General features: G+C 50.2%; 1 protein-coding gene across 23 annotated transcripts in view; it reads left to right on the top strand.

Moving 5' to 3' along the window:
• Positions 1-3,630: 3,630 nt before the first annotated feature.
• The window catches only part of SEMA4D (semaphorin 4D), a 135,318-nt gene continuing 117,385 nt past the window's right edge, over positions 3,631-21,563 (top strand). For all 23 annotated transcript variants that reach the window (XR_012424852.1, XR_012424849.1, XR_012424856.1 and 20 more), the window contains exon 1: positions 3,631-3,803. The gene's annotated coding sequence lies outside the window, so the exon portion shown is untranslated. The remainder of the gene's footprint in view (positions 3,804-21,563) is intronic.

Raw genomic sequence — 21,563 nt, 5'->3', positions numbered from 1 at the left:
GAGTCACAGCATGGTCTCAGCAGCCACTGCATGGTAACAGTGGAGGTGTGGCTCACCCACGTCTCTGCAGAGTGTGGTCACATTCAAAGGACATCTCCCCAGACTTTTCTGGAAGCTGCTGGCAGGCCCCAGACCCAACCTTCCCACAGCCCCTCAGAGGACCCCGTTTCTCCACTTGCTGTGCTGACTCTCTCTCTAAGCTTAGCCTGGACACTCCACCCGCCACCACAGGTGAGAGGTGTCAGGCCGGCTCTTTCTGAAGACACCTCCTTCACTGCGTAAGGCTTCGCACTGGGCAATCTGGAAACGGCTCCCAGCCCAGTACGTGTCTGTTCCCTCCTGCACTGCAAAGTGGAAGCAGAGGAGCCTCTCTCCTTATATCCACCTGGGCCGTGTTGGAAGCTGAGTATTATTTGTGCTGCCATACTTGAGTTTTTTTCTTATATGGGACTTAACTATTATCGATCCAGTTACCGTGCTCCATCTGCATATAGATGGTGTCAACATTCTGGCTGGGAAATGCAGAGAAACTTTCCAAAGCATGGTCTCAGTATCCAAACACTCGGCATTTCTGGGGAAACTAGAAAATACATTGGTTAATATGATCTGTGATATGCTTGAAATTAATATTGGAGGGGGAAAGTAAGGGGGGTCAGAGGTAAGGCAAGATTGGAGTTCATTTAGCTACTTTTATTTTTATTTTTTGAGACTGAGTTTTGCTCTGTCGCCCAAGCTGGAGTGCAGTGGTATGATCTTGGCTCACTGCAACCTCTGCCTCCCGGGTTCAAGTGATTCTCCTGCCTCAGCCTCCTGAGTAGCTGGGATTACAGGTGTGTGCCACCACGCCCAGCTAATTTTTGTATTTTTAGTAGAAACGGGGTTTTGCCATGTTGGCGAGGCTGGTCTCGAACTCCTGACCTCAGGTGATCCGCCTGCCTCGGCCTCCCAAAGTGCTGGGATTACAGGCGTGAGCCACCGCGCCCGGCCTGCTACTTTTATGTCTATGTTTGAAATGTTCCATGACAAAGTGTAAAACAAGAACAAAAAGGCAAGCGTGGTCACTTTGGGAGACATGGGCAATCATGCTGAGAGAAGGGAACAGGGAAGAGGGTCAGAGAGGAGGGAAGAGGAAGACCTCATAATGGCATCCAAGTCCCAGTTCTAATGGTACCCGGAGCATCTTTGGATGCAAGTGAGCCAATAGTACGAGCTGAAGTTCTGTCACTTACAACCAAGAGTCCTGTCTCCTTCATGAATGCAATAAACATGTTTGAGGGTAATTTTATATAAGCACTGTGCAAAGAAGCCCTTGCATTTGCCGCCTGGGCACTGTAGAAAGCTTTTCGGAGTTTTTATTGAATTCTCTCACGTCCTTCTGTATGCATTAGGAAACAGGCTAGAGAGGACAGGAGTCTGGAAGGTCATGATGCCAGAAATGTGGGTCCCAGGACAGCCATGCAAAGGCTCTTCTTTGCCCGGGGCTGCCCTCTATCAGATTCTGAGCATGTGGGTCTAAAAGCCAGGAGAGGATTCAGCAGTTGCTGAGAAGCACACCCCTCTGCTGCCGGTCCCCTCCCTGCAGTGTGTTCCCAAGGTGGCCCCAGGCCTGTCTAGACGCTGGCCCTGAAGGGCACGCTCCTGCGGGGGCAGCCGGCTCCTCCGCAGTGAGGTCTGTCAGAAAGGGCCCACAATGGGCAGAAATCCACTTTCTCATCTAATTTCCACCCATCTGTCCTCATGCTGCCCTTCATCACACCACAGAGTAATCCTTCTTCCCTGGACAGTTTTGCATATATTGGGGTTCTGCTGTCTTGCGCTCCACACATTGATTTTCTAGGCTGAAGACTCCCAGTGTGTCAACTCCCCTCCCACGGGATACTGCTGGCTGCCTTAGACACCAAGCAAGGGCATGGTATTCTAGGTGTGTCTGACTAGTGAGGAATAAAACAGAATCCCCCACCCCCTGATCTGTGCAATGCTTGCATGTGTAGATCCTAAGCGTGCATCCCTCCTTGGGCATAGAATGCTGTTAAACCAGTTCTGTCCTAATCCATTTCCGTTATGTTTCCATCCAAATGGGATGTGGAACATGGATTCGTGGACCCATACAATTGGAAAAGAGCTTGGAAAAGACTTCTCCTCTAGTTTTTTCTTGTAATAGTCACCAGCACTGAACCTGAGCACACAGTGCAGTGGGCTTTACCTGCCATTCTCTTTCCGTGCTCCCCAAACCTTCCAGGATGACCACACTGACCGTTGCGGGGTACAGAGGGCTGAGGCCTGAGGTTACCTTGGAAACTGCAGAGCTGTGAGTCAAGGGAGTCTATCAGATTCCAGGCCCTGACTCTTCAGCGGAGGGTGGTGGCTGCCACGCGGTAGAGGGAGGAGGGGGTGCATGCTGCACCCCACCCTGCTTGACACCAGCTTTGCCATCTTAGTCCTTGCTGGGCCCAAGCCCTGTTGTCAGAGCTCCGGCACTGAACCACAGGAACCACAGGAGGCCCCTGAAGGGAACTCTGTGACTGTTGGGTCTTTAACTCTGTGACTGTTGGGCCTGGGACGGGCTTCATTTGTAAACTCTGGCTCTCAGAGCAGTGCTCAGCAGGAAAACAGCTTCAGGACCCCTGGCCCTCAACAGCAGTCTGTAGTCCAGGGAGGTATCACCTGGCCTGGAGAGGGGCTCCCCAACCCCTCACATTTAGGGGAAATCCTAGCCGGTTCCATTAGGAACGGAGTCCCCTTCTCAGGACTGTGTTCCGCAATAGGCCTGCCGGCCTGGCCAGTCACCGTGCCAGCCCTGTCACCTCTCCTGGGGGCAGAGGGAGGAGGTCTGGATGGAGGAGCACCATCTCTGAGGGCCCCCAGATCCCCAAACCCATGGGCTAGTCACAAACACGCCTCACCAGCAACCTCACAGGAGGACCATTTGCCATCTAGAGTGGAAAACGAACGTTTAGCAAAAGGCTAGCATGGGGGTTCAGGGAAACCAAGACTCCAGGTGGTGCCAGCCCCTGCTCCTGGGGAATAGGAGCAGTCCGGTGTGAAATATTCTTGCCCAAAGTCAGCAGCCAAGTGTTCTGGGTGCCACGTGCCACACCCACACTGCAGGTCAGGTTCTCAGAAGAGCTGGCTCAGGGTCTGGGGGTGAAAAAAACCTGGGGGATTTGGGGGAGGCCTGGAAAGGGTGGGGTTCATCCAGGACCCCAGAAGGGGCAAGCTTGTCTATTAACAGCTGGTGAGGAAGAGGGTGACAGGGCACCTCTTGGTTCTGGGAGGGTGCTTGACTCAGCACAGACCAAGCCAGGGCTGAGGGATAACCCTCTGGGCCTGGCGGGGAGGCAAGAGAGATGGGAGGTGAGGAGGAAGGAGTGGGAAGCAAAAGTGGGAAGAAGGGGAGAGAGGTGGAAGAGTGTTACGAAGGTGAAGAAAGACGAGGAAAAAGAGAAGAGAGGAAAAGAGAGGTTGGGGGAGGGGAAGGAGGGAGGTGAACAGGGGCGAGGAGGAGGGAGGAGGAAGAAAGGGGCGGGGCCAGGGGAGGGAAGAGAAGAAGGGGGAGGGGAAGGGAAAGGGGAGGAGGCGGGAAGGGAGGGGGAGCGGAGGAGGGGCCTGCGCGCCCGCCCCGCGCCCTCCGTCCCCGCGCCGGCCTCCGCGCCCTCGCGCGCCGCAGCATCACAGTCGCCGCCGCCGGGCCTCCCCGCCGCCCCTTCCCTGGCCCGGCCGCCTCCCGCCGCCGCCGCCGCCGCCATTCCTGGCGCCCGAACTCGCCCGGCTGGGAGCCGCCGAGAGCAGGAGGCGCGCTCCAGGTAAGCGGCTGGGCTGGCGCGGGAGGGAGGGCGCGCGAGGCTGGGCAGGTGCGCTGGGGGCGGCCTGGACCCTCCGCGGAGCCCCTGCTCCACACCTCTAGGCTCCTCCCCGGACCCTCGGGGCCCTCCTCGAACCCCTGCAGGAGCCCCCTTCTAAAATCCCCCGGACCCCTGGACTCCTTCCTGGATCCCCCCGGGGCCCCTCCCGGGACGCCTCCCGGAGACACCTACCCGGACCCCTCCCTGAACCCCTCCGACCTCCTGAACCCCTCTGCGATCCCTTCCCGGCCTTCTCCCCTTCCCGGTTGGCTCCCCAGTCCCTGCGCGCAGGTGGCTCCCCTGGGCGCGGGGGAGCGGGGGCGCGCTGCAGACCCCGGCCAGGGAGGGGGCGGCGCGCTCGGCCAGGCCCGGTCGCGCCCCGGCCCGCCCGGTCTGGCCCCGCTAGGTCAGGCCTCGCTCCGGCCAGCCCGGGCTCCGGCCGGGCCCCCGCGGGCTTCTATTTTGGTTGCGGAGGCCGCGGCCCCTGTGCACTGGACCCGGCGCCGCGCACTCAGACAGGTGGGGCAGGTTGGGCCGCAGTGGTCAGGTCGCCGCCTTGGCAGTGAGTGCTGCAGCTGCAGGCCTCGGTTTCCTTTAGGGTTTTGGCTGCATTATTGTAGAACAACCCAGGAGAACCACAAGCCTTAGCTTGGGCTGCACCTGTTGCAGCCGCCTGGTGAGCTGCAAGGGGCTGGCTCTACTGGGGTTATGCCAGTAAAAACATGTAAAGGAGAATTGAGCTCGTGGTTGTCCTCTTTATTTATCTGGCTTCGTATTTTGGGGGATAGGTGCGGGCGTGGGTGAATGGGAGTCTGTAGGTGGGCAGTTTGCGTCAAAAGAGGCCTGGTATTGAGGGCTGTGTCCTGCTTTCCGGAACGTTTGCCACATGAAGTTGCTTTGCTTTTGTTTGGAAAACCTCACTCTGTGTTGAGCACATCCCAGGCTCGTGGGTGGCCAGGCCCCCGAAGGCCAAGCTGGACGTGGGGCCTGGGGCCAAGCATCTCACCCTGCTGCTCTGAGTCTTTTCAAATCCACCAGGCGCCACTGAACGGAAGTTTCCTTTCCTGGGGGTGAAGTGACACCAGTGGCCTGTCACCTCATACGTGTCCTAGGCCTGGGGCCTGCCTGCTGGCTGCCCAGGCGAGGTTATTTGGTAATGTTTACTGTGTCCCAGAAACAGGCAGCTCTGGCCAGTGCAGGGGCAGGATTCTGGTAGAGATGATAATGCCCTGATTGTCGTTTTGACAGTTGGTGTCTGTGTATATCATGTCTTGGTAGTCGTCAGCCAGAAGAAGAAAGCAGGCGGGCTCAGCATACCCTCCAGGGAGGCTGGGGTGGGAGGATGAGGGATGCGCTGGCCTGTTTCTGTGGGCAAAGACTGCCCCCCCAGAAGGCCAGACCTTCAGACTGAGAAAAGTGTACATGGTACACTCAGCAACTCAAACAAAGAAATAAAAACACATCACTGGTGCCAGGAGCAGCCCTGGGGTCCCAGGAGGGTGGGCTGCTCAGGAGTTGGTAGACAGAGGAGCTCAGTGGCTGTATGTCAGAGTGCAGACAGGCAAAGGCCACCGTGGGGAAGCCGAGCCCCAGCTGCCATGCTAGCCCAGGGTTTTGCAGCACAGCACAAGGGAGGCACTCCATGGGAGGGGGCCCAGCTCCTGACAAGCACACCCAGAGTCTGCTGAAAATGCAGCCTTGCACAGACCCTCTCTGAGAGCCAGGGGTCCTGGGCACTCAGCGTTTGGAGTGCAAGACCAGCGACCATGTTGCACTAGCTGTCCAGTGGGTCTGGGGCCAGGGAGATGTCCTTGGTGACATCATCCACTTGTGGACAGTCCTTTCCATGCGGACCACTGGAGGCAGGTGTTATCTAGAGCCACTTTCCCCACACCAAGCGGGTGCGTCCAGGCCAAAGCTTGGGAGTGCGCGCTAATGGCTGGCTTTGACTGAGGAGGGAGGGAACATCCGCGGCTGCCAGCACAACAGCAAAATCAATAATGCATTGCAAAGATCAATGATTTTCTCTATCTTCTATGCTTCTGGATTGAGCCTGTTCAGGCTTCTGCCTCTCTTGGTTCCATTTCTGGTGGGGAGAGAGGGATGGGTGGGTCCAGGAGGTTGGTTGCAGATTCTCCTCCTGATCCCCTGGAGCCAGAGCTCCGGGGTTGGAGCTAGGACCCATGGGGGTGAAACTTGCCATGTGGAAATATAGGAATAAACGTGCCATGGGCTGACTATTGAGCTTAGTTGATGAGAGAAAGGCTGCTGCCTGCTGTTCCCAACCAGGGCAGTTATTTCTTCTTTGAACTTGGACGATTCCAGGAAGAAAACTGGAAGGTGAGAAGGGAGGTGGCAGAGGCACCTGGGATGGGTCCTCTCTTCCCTGGGCCAGGGTCCGCCCTGGGCTTGGCAGGTGCAGCTCCTCAGCCCTGCCCATTGCATCCCCATCCCTATCACTATTGCCATTCAGGGTCCGGGGCTGTCCTGGACGTCTCAGGGTGTCACTCAAGAGCTGAGCTTGTAGAGCAAGGGAGGAGCAGGCTCCCCTGCACACGACAGGGAGAGGTTTGCTGGGGACTTTGCTGTTGGGAGATGACATGGGAAAGCAGAGATTTATTAGGAGGAGATAGCTGCTGATTCAGTCAGGTGGAGAGGGTGTGCCAGGGCCTTCCCTGGAAGCCGGGTGGTGTTTTCGGTACGCTAATTAAGGTGATCCTTAGGATAAGCAAATTGCTTTGCTGCTTGTGGCTCACTTTCCAGCTTCTGTGACCCTCCCTGAGCGAATTTGCCTTTACCTGGGGGTGTCGCAGCAGGGGCCCCAGCTTTCCACTGCCTTGCTGCTACCCCTGGGGCATCAACAACAGTCTGAGGGTGCAGAACCTCACAGCCACCTTCCCACAGCACCTGTGCAAGCCTCAGTGGGGGGTAGGCAGGGTCCTGTTATTTGGTCCAGAAGTTTCAGATGCTGCCCATGAAAGCAATGACTGCATCCCTGCCCTGGGTCACGTCTAAGTGGCATCCCAGGATTTCTGGCTTCGATCAAAGCCTGATCCAGAGCTGTCACTTGGATCGGCATTTGATCCAAGAATCACTCCTTCGAAAATTAGGCTATCGATGTGTCTCATGGACGTTTGTGGAGTGAATGATGATTTTAAGGAATTCCTTAATCACTGCATTGTGGTTATGTTAGAATAATCTTCATCCTTTAGCGATAGATACTGGGTGTTCATAGATGAAATGGTGTTTGGGATCTGCCTGAGATCAGTGTGAGGTGGGGAAGCAGAGGGGATGAGGAGGGCGAGATGGTCTGAGTGGACAGTTGGGGTCTGGATGAGAGTGCCTGGGTTCTTTGTTCTGCTCTGGCTACTTCCGTGCACTTTGAAATTTCTCCATCATAAAAAGTTAATAATAATCGGAGATCTCCAATTCCTCCCTGTAAAACATGCCATTGGATTCTTTACTTCATGATGGCATCATTCAAAGGTTTACTTTAAAAGATGTGCCAATATATTAAGTAGAAACGTCACTCCTTAGTGTAGAGTATAGAGAATGTACCCTCTCCATGCACAAGTGCAGGCACTCAGCACGGAAGCCCATCTGGAAGGACACACACCTGGCATTCAGCAGATCATTATGGGGTGTGTGTGGCCTGGTGCCAGGCACTGCCCCAGGCTCTAGGGACACAGCCCCGAGTGGAAGCAGCACTTCACAGTTAGCAAAGGGTGGAGCGTGTGTGAATGTGAGTGAGTGTGTGTTGGGGGAGGAGAGGGAAGAGGAAGAGGGAACCTGTACTTTGTCTTCTTTTTGTACTTATGTGTGGTTTGTTTCTGTTACAAAGAATTATTTTTATAATTACAAAATGAATTTTTAAAAAGTGGTCTTCATTAGGTCATATACTTTCCTCCGGCATTTTAAATAGAAGTTAATTAGTGGAAGTTCATGTTTCTACACATCTTAATAACAGATACATTGGCTTCCATGAGGCAATCAATGAATCAATAGTTATTGACCCTCTGAATATGTGCTTTGTGGGCTATGAAAGGTAGAAATCAATACGCTACTATCAGCATTGGGGGAGACAAGATGAAGACCCTGACAATTAAATCATAGTACAGTCCAGCCACAGAAGGGTCATCCTTACACTCAGTACAGAAATGAAGGCCAAGTCTGGTCTGGAGCCTGTGCCAGGGGGGTCCCCATTGCCGGCTGGCTAACCTGGACCTGGGGCTTGTTCCAGCATTTTACGTGGTGCCTTTGTTTTCTCTTTCCATTTAGTAGAGAATATGTTAAGTAACCTAAAGCTATAGCAGAAATGTAAGTGGTGATGCTGCATGGAAGTCTACAAAGTAAAAAGTAGAAGTTGCTTAGAATTGTAACAGTTTTTGTGTTTTCCTGATCTGTTGCAAGAAATTAGAGTTGCTTGAGCAGCCAGAACCTAATTTGCCTTGATGTAGAATTTGGGTGTTTGCTGGGCCCTCTGATTTGTATGTGTGTTTTGATTTTGTGTGGAAGGACAGAAAGTTTCCCGTTAGGCCTGCAGTTGGCCCACTTGGTTCTCACTGTGAGTTTGGGAGCTTTTGTTTGTTGTTGCTCCTGACTGGTGTGTCCCATGTGCTGTGAGGGCACAGCCGGGTGCTGCAGCAGGGCTGTGGTGGGGCTCTGAGCCCTGGGCCATCTTTGAGGGCTGAGGGTCTTGGCACACATTCATTGTCGTGCTGCCAGGAGCCGCCTGCCTTCACGCCTGCACAGAACCACCCAGTGGGTGGATGCACATTCTTTTCCCCCATCTGGATCACTCTTATCCTGTATAGCCCCCTCCTTCTGAGGGCCCACAAGGAGCTGAGCCATCTGGGCGGGTCACAGTGCTGGCACCTTTGGGCCCTGGTGGGTGACGCTCCTGTGTCTTGGGTTCTCGACGTGAAGGAACTGCTTACCTTTCAGGGCCCTCCCAACTCTTGCACTTGTCCTTGTGATGAAGTTTCACTGCTTCCCCAGAAAACATGTATTGAATGTCAGTGATGGCTGGGGGTGCCGGGGGATATGGTCAAGTGGAGGGAGATGGGAGGCTAACGAGAGGGGAGATAGATAGTTCCAGGTCCAGCCGCTTGAGGGGCCAGTGGTTTATTGAGAGGGTGGTTGTGATTTAAAATCAGGTGGCCCCTGTGCCCTGCTGAGCCCTAGATGTAGGGGAGGTGAGGAGTGGTGAGGGGACACTTAGGCACACATGAGCAATGGCAGGAGGGCAGTGCGGGGCAGGCCTTGCAGGAGCTTGGGCGGCCTCCTCAGGTGGGAGGCAGGCTGATTCCAGGTGTTCTGCGAAGACGGAGCCAATAGGACTGTGATGGATCCCATGAGGACTGTTGCAGCAAGAGAGGGGTCCAGGATGGCCCAGGAGTCTTGGATGGGGTGTTGGAAGGGTAGAGTTGCCATCTCTCTGAGGCTCGGGTCTGCAGGGGAGCAGTTGTGAGGATTCAGAGGGATGATGTGGCTCTCAAGAAAGTACAGGCGGGAGCCCTACTGAAGTGTCCCAGTGGAGGTGGGGAGGAGGAAGGTGGAGGAAGGGGTCTGGAGTTTGGGGGAGTGCTCTGAACCGGGACCCTAATCTTGGCAATATATTATAGCTATAGAGATGACATTTTGAAAGGGAGTTTGGATGAGACCACTGGGGAGTCAAGGTAGATGGAGAAGAGGTCCAAGGACTGAGCCTGGGACAAGAAACCAAGAAGGTGTGGCCAGCAAGGTAGGGGAAAACCAGAGGGGTCCGAGGGCGTCCTAGAGGCCACATGCAGCTTGCGAGAGAGGGAGGGTGACAGTGGAGGCCATGAAGGTGAGAACCAAGGACAACCTGGGGTTTATCCACATGGTCTGGGATGATGGGCTGAAGTATGGGATGAGTTTCTTGAGAGAAGGAAGGAGGGGAATTTGGGACAGCAGGGCCCTTAGCTTTTTCAAGAATTTTGCTGCTGTGAAGGGAAGTGGGGAAGTAGAGAGGGATCATGGGCAGATAGGGCTGAGGGAGGCCCGCTTGGAAGGTTTGCATCCTGAAGGGAAGGATGGAGCAGAGCAGGAGGAAGCCGTGAGGTGGGCAGGAGGGACAGAGGCTGTCTGGGGCTGCCCCGTCGGTGGAGGGTCTCCACGAGCTGCTATTGACTCTTGGTGTGTGTCGGGCCTCCTCTTGGCCCGGGGCCCACAGATGCATGGGGCTGTCCCGTCACTGGTGGACTGTGAGCATTTTCCTCATCACCTTAGTGAGTGCTGGCATTGTCTCCAGGCCCGGCAGGGATGGCCTGCATTTTGCCCGCAACACGGACTCTCAGTTCCACGTGGACTGAGCGCTGGAGGAATGGGAGAGTGCTTCTCTGAGAGTGGTCCCTGCACCAGCAGCACTGCACCCCTGGGAAGTGCAGAGTCTCCCTTGCATCTGGAACTGTGGGGTGGGACCGGCCATCTGTGTTTTTTTTGTTTTTGTTTTTTGAGACAGAGTCTTGCTCTGTCACCAGGCTAGAGTGCAATGGTGTGATCTCAGCTCACTGCAACCTCTGCCTCCTGGGTTCAAGCCATTCCCCTGCCTCAGCCTACTGAGTAGCTGGGACTACAGGCACACACCACCACCCCCGGCTAATTTTTTGTATTTTAGTAGAGACGGCGTTTCACCATGTTGGCCAGGATGGCTCCATCTCCTGAGCTCAGGTGATCCACCCTCCTCGGCCTCCCAAAGTGCTGGGATTACAGGCGTGAGCCACAGTGGCCAGCTTCAGCCGTCTGTTTTAACAGGCTCCCCAGAGGCTTTTGAACTGCTGCCCTAAGACGAAGGCCTGCACTTGGGAGTGGGTGGGACAGGCCTGGGGGAGAAAGTAGTGGTTCCCAGGTTGGATGCACCTTAGACTCGGGGTGCTTTCCACATGGAGTCCCACTAGAGGCAATGTTGTCTTACTCAGTTTTGTTAACATGAATTATGACAAAACACATTCACTTCAAATACACAGTTAACTGAGTTTTGACACATGAATTTGGCAATGTGACTGACACCGTAATCAGGATATAGACCAGGATTTGGTAAGCTTAGGCCTGCAGGTCAAGGGCGCTGAGCCAATTTATTTCAGAATCGTCTGTGGCTGCTTTTTTGCTATTGCAGCAGAGGTGAGTAGTTGCCACAGAGACTATATGGCCCTAAGAATCCCCCTAAATTCCCCTGTTGCCTCTTTTCACTCAGTCCCCTCTTCCCAGCAATTACAGATCTGCATAGATTAGATTATTATAGATTGGATTTATTTCTTCAGTACTTTCAAAGTGGGAGCATATATTTGACAGTTGTTCCTAGACTTGTGATGGGATTACATCCTAATCATAAACCCATCATTAAGTTGAAGATATCCTAAGTCAAAAATGTGTTTGATACACCTGACCCACCCAACAGCGTACCTTAGGCTAGCCCACCTTCAGTGTGCACAGAGCACTTCTATTAGCCTACGGTTGGGTAGAGTCATCTAACACAAAGCCTTTTTTATAATAAAGTGTTGAATATAATCTATTGAATGCTGCACTGACAGTGAAAAGCGGAATGGTTGTGTGGATACTCGCAGTACCATTTCTACTGGATTCGAATGTCTTTCACACCATTGTAAAGTCGAAAAATCATAAATGAAACCATTGTAAATGGGGGACCATCTGCATACTCTTTGTGTCTAGCTCCTTTCACTCTGCATAATGTTTTTTTTTTTTTTTTTGAGACTGAGTCTGGCTCTGTCGCCCAGGCTGGAGTGCAGTGGCCGGATCTCAGCTCACTGCAAGCTCCGCCTCCCGGGTTTACACCATTCTCCTGCCTCAGCCTCCCGAGTAGCTGGGACCACAGGCGCCCGCCACTTCGCCCGGCTAGTTTTTTGTATTTTTTAGTAGAGATGGGGTTTCACCGTGTTAGCCAGGATGGTCTCGATCTCCTGACCTCGTGATCCGCCCGTCTCGGCCTCCCAAAGTGCTGGGATTACAGGCTTGAGCCACCGCGCCCGGCCCACTCTGCATAATGTTTTTGAGATTCTTACATGTTGCTGTGCATACCAGCACTTCATATCTTTTTATTGCTGAATAGTTGGTGGACATTTGAATTGTTTCCTCTTCTGGATTATTGTGAATCAAAGTGCTGCGAGCTACAGCTCAACAACAAAGACAGCCAGTTAAAACATGGGTAAATGTGTCAGCACAGGTGATATATACAAACGGCCAATAAACATGTGAGAAGGTGCTTAACATCATTAGTTGTTAGGGAAATGTGAATCAAAGCCACAGTGAGATACTACCTCGCACCCTACTAGATTTAATTAAAAAAAAAAAAAAAGTGGGGAGGGAAATAACAAGCGTAGGTGAAGTTATGGAGAAATTACAACCCTCATACACTCCGGATAAAAATGTAAAATGGCGTAGCTGTTTTGGAAAAAAGTTTGGAGATTCCTCAAAAAGTTAAATACAGAATTACCATATGACCTAGCACTCCTGCTCCTAGGTGTGTACCTAAAGGAACTAAAAGCAGGGACTCACACAAAAACTTATATGTGGCTGTTCATAGTGGCACTATTCCAGTAACCAAAGGACGGAAACCCGAATGTCCAGCAGTGGATGAATGGGTAAGCTAAATGTGGTATATTCATACATGGCCCGTGATTCAGCCATAAAAAGGAATGAAGCACTGGTACTGCTACAATGTGAATTAACCTCAAAAACATTATTCTAATTGAAGGTAGCCAGGCACAGATTAATAGCTGCATATTGTATTATTCCATTGATATGAAATGTTCAGAATGGGCAGATCTTTCCAGACGGAAAACACATTAGCGATTGCCAGGGGCTGGGAGGTGGGGAAATAGGAAGTGGACACTTAATATGCATTGGGGTTCCTTTTGAACCCCAATAGAACTAGATAGTGGTGATGGTTATGTAACATTGCGAATGTACTAAATGCCACTGGATTATACGCTTTACAATGGTAAATTTTATCTTACGAGTATTTTACCACAATAAAAAATGATATAAGAAATGCTGTGAGCATTCGTGGGCAAATCTTAGCGTGGACATATGTTTTTATTTCTCCTGCGTAATTACCCATAGGTGGAATTACAGGGTTTCATGGTAAGTAGATGTTTAACTTGATTGAAAATCTGGCAAACTGCTTTCCAAAGTGGTTGTATCATTTTACGTTCCCACTGCTAACGTATGAGGGTTGCAGTTGGTTTACATCCGTGCCAACACTTGCTGTTGTCAGTCTTTTTAATTGTAGCTATTCTAGTGGAAATGTGGTAGTGCTGTATCCGTGCAGTTTTAGTTGAGCATCTTTTCATGTGCTTATTAGCTATTTGTGTATATTCTTTTGTGAAGTGTCTGTTCAGATCCTTTGATCACTTTTTAATTGGTTGTCTTCTTGTATGTGAGTTGTAAGTGTTCTTTACATATTCTCGACTCAAAGCCTTTGTCAGATACTTGTATTGCAAATATTTTCTCTCAATCTATGGTTTGCCTTTTTATTAGTTATATCTTTCAATGGGCAGACTTTTTGGTTTTAAGTTGTTTTAATGGTTTGTGCTTTTTGTGCCCTATTTAAGAAATCTTTGTCTAACCCATAGTGATAAAGATTTTCTATGTTCTCTTCCAAAAATATGGTAATTGTAACTTTTATGTTTAGATCTGAGATCCATTTCTGTTGGGTGTGGTGGCTCACGCCTGTAATCCCAACACCTTGGGAGGCCGAGGCGAGTGGATCACCTGAGGTCAGGAGTTTGAGACCAGCCTGGCCAACATGGTGAAACCCCGTCTCTACTAAAAAATACAAAAATTAGCCGGTGTTGTGACGCACATCTGTAATCCCAGCTACTCGGGAGCCTGAGGCAGTAGAATTACTTGAACCTGGGAGGCGGAATTTGCAGTGAGCCGAGATCATGCCACCGCACTCCAGCCTGAGTGACAGAGCGAGACTATTCTCAAAAAAAAAAAAAAAAAAAAAGACCTGGCCAGGCGCGGTGGCTCACGCCTGTAATCCTAGCACTTTGGGAGGCCGAGGCGGGTGGATCACGAAGTCAGGAGATTGAGACCGTCCTGGCTAACACGCTGAAACCCCATCTCTACTAAAAATACAAAAAAACACGAAAAATTAGCCAGGTGTGGTGGTGGGTGCCTGTAGTCCCAGCTACTCGGGAGGCTGAGGCAGGAGAATGGCATAAACCCGGGAGGCGGAGCTTGCAGTGAGCCAAGATCGCGCCACTGCACTCCAGCCTGGGCGACAGAGTGAGACTCCATCTCAAACACACACACACACACACACACACACACACACACACACAAACACACAAACAAAAACACCAAAGATCTATGATTCATTTAGGGTTAATTTTTAATGGAAAGAGCTAAGGAGTGAGGTTCCTTGTTTTACATGTGGACATCCAATTGTTCTCACACTATTTGTTTTAAAATAAAAAACAACAACAAGCCTATTCTTTCTCCAGTGAATTATGTTGGTACCATGTTTGTAAAGTAATTGGCCATATCTGTGTGCCTTTGTTTCTGGATTCTGTTCTGTTCCATTATGCTTGTTCCTCATTAGTCCCAGTACCACACTGTCTCTGTAGTAACTCCTGAAGTCAGGTAGTGTGACAATTTTACTTCATTTTCAGAATTGTAGTGTCGATTCTAGATCCCTTGCATTTTCTTATATACTTAAGATCAGTTTGTCAGTTTCTACAGCAAACCTGCTTGGATTTTGGCTAGAATTTTATTAACTCCTTAGATCAATTTGGGAAAAAACATTCTAACAGTATTTGGTCTCTTGACCAGTGAGCATGGAATCTCCCTCTATTTTCATCTTCCTTAATTTCTTTTAGCTGTGTTTTATAGTTTTGAGTGTACAGGTCTTGCACATGTTTTATCAGATTTACTCATAGGTATTTCGTATTATTATACATGGATTTTAAAAATTTTATTTTCCAGTTGTTAATTGCGATATATAGAAACACAATTGATTTTTTTTATATTTTTTGTTTATCCTGTGAACTTTGCTAAGTAGCTATTTAAGTAGCGTTTTTCGTAGTCCCTCAAGATCTTTCATATAGATAATTCTGATGATTATGAATAAAGACAAGTTTCTTTCTTTCCAGTTAGAATGCCTTTTACTTCTTTTTCTTCTTTTCTTTCACTTCTAGGACCTTCAGCACAATGATTACTATAAGTGGTAAAAGTGGACATTCTTGCCTGTTCCCAATCTTAGGAAGGGAGAATTTCAAGTTTTTTTTTTTGTTGTTGTTGTTAAATATGATGTTAGGTAGAGATATGAAGTGCCTTTTACCAGGCGGTGGAAGTTTTTTAATTTGTTGAGCGCTTTTATCATGAGTAGGTGTTGAATTTCCACATATACTTTTTCTGTATCTGTTGAGATGATCATGTGGTTTTTCATTTGTTGTTTGTAAATATGGTGAATTACAGTGGTTAACTTTTGAATGTTAAATTATTCTTGCATTTGTGGCACAAATCCCACTTGGTCATGATGTATCCTTTTTATATATTGCTGGATTTGATTTGCGCACTTTTATTAAGGATATTTGTGGCTATATCACGAGGGATATCATTTTCTTTTCTGGTACTATCTTTGGTTTTGGTATCAAAGTAAAGTTTGCCCCACACAGTGATTTGGGAAGTGGTTCTTCTTACTATTTTTGAATAGTCTTTGTAGGATTGGGCTTGGCCTGTCCCCTCCCCTCCCCTCCCCTTCTCTTTCTGGAGACAAGTCTTACTATGTTGTCCAGGCTGGAGTGCAGTGGTACAATCATAGCTCAATCATAGCTCACTGCAGCCTGGACTTCCTGGGCTCAAACAACCCTCCTGCCTCAACCTCCAGATTAGCTGGGACTACAAGCATGCACCACTATGCCCGGCTAATTTTTCTGAGTTTCGGCAGAGACAGGGTCTCACTGTGATTCCCAGGCTGGCCTCGAACTCCTGACCTCAAGCCATCTTCCTGCTTTGGCCTTCCAAAGTGCTGAGCTTGCAGGTGTGAGCTACTGTGCCCAGCCTATCTGGGGTTTTCTTTATGGAGAAGATTTTAATTATGAGTTCAATTCCTTAACATAGGACTATGAAGATTTTCTGTTTCTGTTTGAGTCAGTTCTGGTTATTTGTGTGATTTATTGAGCTATAATTTTATATACAGTGAAATCTTTCCTGTTAAATGTACCATTCTGTGAGTTTTGGTTAATGCATGTGGTTTCGGTAAATATAACCATCACTAAATCAAGGTATGGAAAATTTTCATAACTCCAAAAATTCTCTCTTGTGCCCCTTTGTAGTCAGTTTCCTTTCCCCAGACCTAGCAACCACTGACCTGTTTTCCATCCCTCTAGGCTTTTCCAGAATTTCATATAGAAGGAATTATACAGTTTGTAGCCTTTGAGTCTGGCTTCTTTCACTCAGCATAATTGTGCAGGTATTTGAGCAGTAAATAAAGCGATCAGATCTGTGTCTCAGGAGTAACTCTGGCATTTCAGAGTGATGAATTGGAAAGACAAAGATTGGAGACAAGGGGAAGAAGTTATGGGACAAGAATGCTAGATGATGTTCATGGTGACCTTGTTATAAATGATATGCCAAACGCTTTCTGTCCGTCTCATGGAATTCTGACCACGGTCCTGTAAGACTGGGTCAGTTCTTCCCTCTCGTTTATAGGTGAGAACAGAGAGAATAAGAATGTTATTCTTGAAGCTGCTCAGCCAAGAAGTGGTGAAGCCAGGAGTTGTGATTCGGTGCTCTGTACTGAGGTCCAGCATCTAATGCAAGCACCAGGAGGTGGCAGTTGGTTAGTGGTTTTTTTTTTTGTTGTTTGGAGACGGAGTTTCGCTGTTGTTGCCCAGGCTGGAGTGCAATGGCGTGATCTCAGCTTACTGCAACCTCTCCCTCCCAGGTTCAAGTGATTCTCCTGCCTCAGCCTCCCGAGTAGCTGGGACTACAGGCATGCGCCGCCATGCCCGGCTAATTTTGTATTTTTAGTACAGACAGGGTTTCTCCATGTTGGTCAGGCTGGTCTCGAACTCCCGACCTCAGGTGATCCACCCGTCTTGGCCTCCCAAAGTGCTAGGAATACAGACGTGAGCCACTGTGCCCGGCCTAGTTAGTGTTTTAAAGACTTTAAAGGCGCATGTACCCTTTGGCCATTGGAGTCTGAATGAACTAGACATTTAGTTTATTTAAAGAATCATGAATGTTAAGAAGCATTTATTGAAAAGGGTATTTCTCAGTGTTTTTAAATAGAAAATCCAGATATAACCTGGGCAGCTACTGACAGTGAAATAGGCAGGAGGTGCCATAGTCACACTGGTCACTCTTTAAAAATCGAGGGTAAAATATGCCTAATGGGATGAAAAGTCAGCATAATACATCATGTGCTAAGAACAGTTCGTGAACCAACATGGCACGGCAAGGACTTGTAACTGCCTAGAAAACACTAGACTGTCCAAAATGCGACTCAGATGTTTAGTTGATGATGTGCCTTCTGTTTTCTCCTTGGTGCTTGTCTGCATTTTTCTGATTTTCTGCAACAATACTTGTTATGGAAATCACAAAGAGAAATACAAAGGAAAAGGTTGAAAAATGTAGCTCTAGAACACACACACATACACACACAACATACTACACATATGTCCCCCCACCACACACCCAGTACACACACACCAAACAACACACACATACATATCACACCACACACCCCATTCCACACACTACACACATACCCCCCACACCACACATACCCAGTATACACACATTACACACACACCCACCACACAATACATCCACACACCATACCACATACCCCCCATACCACACACTTCACACATACCTGCCACACCACACACACAAAACATACAACACATCCATCCATACACCACATCACGTACCACACACTCACACTACACTACCTACACACACCACACCACACACACACTACATATACACTGCATACATACACCACACATCACAGCATGAACACCCCATACCAAATATTACACACATACCCCCCATGTATACACACACCATACACGTACCTCCCCACCCCACACACCTACTCCATACACACCACACACACTACGTACACCCACCACGTGGTACATACACATACCATGCCACACACACACACAAAAACACACACAACACACACTGTACACATGCACACCACACACACCACACATCAAACCCCACACGTAACACCACACAGTCATATGCTGCACGTGCCACAGCACATACAGCGCACATGCACCCCATATGCATCGGAGTCTTGAGAGCCTTGCACACTTTTCCTAGACTGGTCATGTGTGCTTTGTTCCCAGAACAGGTGAGTGTTTTGCAGCTTGCTCCGCTCCTAACGGGCACGCAGGCAGTGAAGCCAGCTGGCCCCTTGCTTGCCTCTCCCAGACACAGCGCAGCTGCAGGTGGGCGTGCAGGGCGGGGTGACCGCAGCATCCTCTTCAAGGCTCCAGTTCCTGGGGGAGCCTGGAAGTCCTTCTGTGCCTGCCACCTTGTGCGTGGCCTCAGTGGGGCCTACCCCCTTCCTTACTGGGGTTGTCCCTCAGTGGTTGTTGGGGGACTGTAGGACTATTAAATGAGATGACTCCTGTAATAGCCCTTCTTGCCCCTGTTTGAACGGAGATGCACGTGGAATTCAGCGTCATCAGAGAGGTTTCAGTGCATGGACCATATTGCTAAAACATTTTTTATGACAATACAAAAGCTTCCTGACTGTCAGGAAGCCTGGCTGTGTGGGTGTCTCATGCCTGGCTGGCTTCAGGCATTGACAGTGACCCACATGCGTTTTATATTGTGAGGCAGCACACACACAAACACACGCACACACATACGCACACACATACACAGAGCACACAGATACACACATGCCACTAAAAGTTTTGCTCACAACAGCCACCCTTAACTGTCTATGACACCCCCTGCTATTTTTGTTTGATTGTATTTGTTGAAAAACTGTGTTTGCAACCCCTAGATTGAGAAATACTGACCCCCATGTGACATCCGGCCCTATGTGTGACTGCATGGAAATGTGAAAATTTTAGCATGAAGTCAATATGTGTACATACACTATGTATTATTATCTTATTTCTCACGTTGGCTGACTTTGACCGTGTACTCCTGTACCGCTTGATTTTCCTCTCAGTGAGGCTAATCCCCGCATTTCTGGGGCTGGGCATGCCTTACAGCCTTAGGGCTGGTGTTGGACCGCTAGCCCGAGAACAACAGGGCAGGAAAACTGGGTCAAAGCAAAGCTCTTGAGCAGGCAGAATTGGATATCTGGCTTGTCTTTGAATGCTGAGGGCAGTGGCTTGGGTTTCAAATGTGGAATCCTGTGAAGCTGCCCAGCTCCCTTGGTCTCGCCTGTAAGCAGCGGCTACGTCCTGGATGTTCTGTGGGGCTGAGGTCTCTCTGTGCAGGGACCTGCCATCCTCATGTTCCAGTTCCTTCCACAAGAGCGCAGTTGGAGCAGGGCTTGGCTTCTGCCAGCTTGGCAAGACCAGAGAGGTGGTGAGAAGGCGATTTTTAAAATAGACACCAGTCGCTGCAGGACCTGGAAACAAGCCTTTGGGGAGATACAGACTCCATTTATTTACAGGTAACCGCTCTGTAACTCCAGCCAGCGGGCACAGGTTTTATTTCAACTGGAAGAGAGTGTCATTTAATAATGAGCACATTTAGAGCTGCAGAAGGGGTAGATGGCTTAGCACAGACGTCTCGCGGTGGAAATGAAGGAGCCCTGAGAACACAGACACGCTCTCTCCCCTTTCTCTTTTCTCAGTGAGGAGACCATGCTCAGGCCACAGTGGCATTCTCTAAGTAAGTGGTGGTGTCATCCGGAGACTTCCACTGAGACGTTTTGTGTCAGGACTACTCTGAAGCCTTTTCCAGCACTTGTGTTGTAGTTACTAAAGACGGAAAAACACTTTGCCAAGCACAGCCTTATTCATGAATTGTGTCAGGCCGGGAGTCCATTGCTGCTGGTGTCACCCTCCCCAAACTGCTGGGCTGGGGGCCTCTCCTTGCTGCTGGAGGAGGCAGAGCACGGCTTCTGCTGCACAGGAGATATTTGCTACAGTGCAGTTATCCTGAGCTTTGCGGGGCTTCCACTGCTGGGTCTGCGAGGCTTCCCTGAGGATCAGAGCTGTTGCTGATGCCTGTGTAAATCCTAACAAGTGTGGCCCGTGCTGTTCTTTGCGTTGTGACCCTTCCAAGTGCTTGTCTGATCAGAGCTGATAATGAAGAGCAGATTCCATGGTCTGAGACTGTGGCCTCGTGGTCATCAGAGTGACCCAGGTGTGGCCTGCTTGCTGGCCTTGCTGGTGCACCTTCTCTGAGGATGTGTCCCAGGAGGACAGCAGGACACAGCCAGCCAGTGGATGGTGGACGTTGCAAGTGCTGTGACCGGTGTGAGCTGGTTGGTCCTCAACTGGCTTCGCTGCCTTCTTGGACCAGCTGGGTCGGCCCCATGGCCCACTGCTTTGCAGTGGATCCCCTCACCCGTCTGGGCGGTGACCCCTCTCCCTGCCTCCTTTACCCTCTTGGAATCAAGGGAAGGTCATCGACAGGAAGCAGCAGCGGCGAAACCTTCTCGCCCGGTTTGCTGTTTTCATCTTTCCATCTCCTCCCTTCTGCAGTGAGATATTTGCAGAATTTACTGTGAAACACACCTAGCTTCATTGTGCAGCCCTTGAATCTTCACAAACGGAGCCAGCCGTGCGATGCCCGCGAAGAGGAGCAGAGCACAGGGGCCCTGGGCCCTCCTGCTCACCACTCCCCAGCTGATCACAGCACAGGTTAATCTTGGCTGGCTTAACTCTGTGTGCCTTGGATTCTGCAGCACATCCTTGTGTGTGTCACTCAGCATCTGTCTGTGACATTTGGCTTGAGCTCACCCAGGGTCTTCTTCTCTTGCCTTGCCACCTCATATTCCTGTGTGTGTCTGCCACAATGTAGGCACATTTATATCTGCCACGGGTGTCTGTGCTGCCCACTCGGCTTCCAGTTTGAGGCTGTTAGGAATGAGACTTTGAATGTCCTTGTGCACAGGCTGTGTTTTAGCTTTTTATTCTCCTTTCAGGACACCAGGGGCCCTCCAGTTCTTATGGCTCCACTTCCTGGGGCAGGTCTTGTCTCTGTGCTGGCACCTGTGGTTTAATTTTGTTTCAGACTTCCTACATGGCACCCTGTTTCCAGCCCTGCTCTGAACCCTCTCCTCTGAGAAGGGGCCCCTGAACCATCTCCTGCTGCTTGCTGATAGGCCTCGCCTCCCTTGCTGGACCCTTGGGGGTCTCTCCAGCTGTGCCCTCTGTGCATCCCCCCCCACCGCCACCTGCTCACCCAGGCCGGGTGGGCACGTCCCTGTCATTCCTAACAGGGTGTTTCTCAGCTTCACAGTTTCTGTCTCTGGCTGCACAGGGTCCACTTAATCTGCTGCCATCTACCCCTCGGAGAGCGTGCAGTGCCTGCCTAGTGTGTCCCAGGTTCTGGGATGGCAGTGAGAGGTTGGGGGTTGGAGGAGAATGGACAGGATGTGTTACTTTTAGCAGGAGAAGGGTGTGTGGATGTACCAATAGGGGATACAGGGGCTTTGAGGGGATCTTGAGGGTGAGGCTGTCCAACGAGGACGGGGCTGAAGTGTTGAAGTCACAAACACTGAGTTAGAATTCAGAG

Source organism: Macaca fascicularis, chromosome 15, assembly GCF_037993035.2.
Source record: "Macaca fascicularis isolate 582-1 chromosome 15, T2T-MFA8v1.1".
NCBI classification, from domain to species: domain Eukaryota; kingdom Metazoa; phylum Chordata; class Mammalia; order Primates; family Cercopithecidae; genus Macaca; species Macaca fascicularis.
Note: the sequence above shows the minus strand (reverse complement) of the source record. Positions and strands in the feature narration are given on the sequence as shown.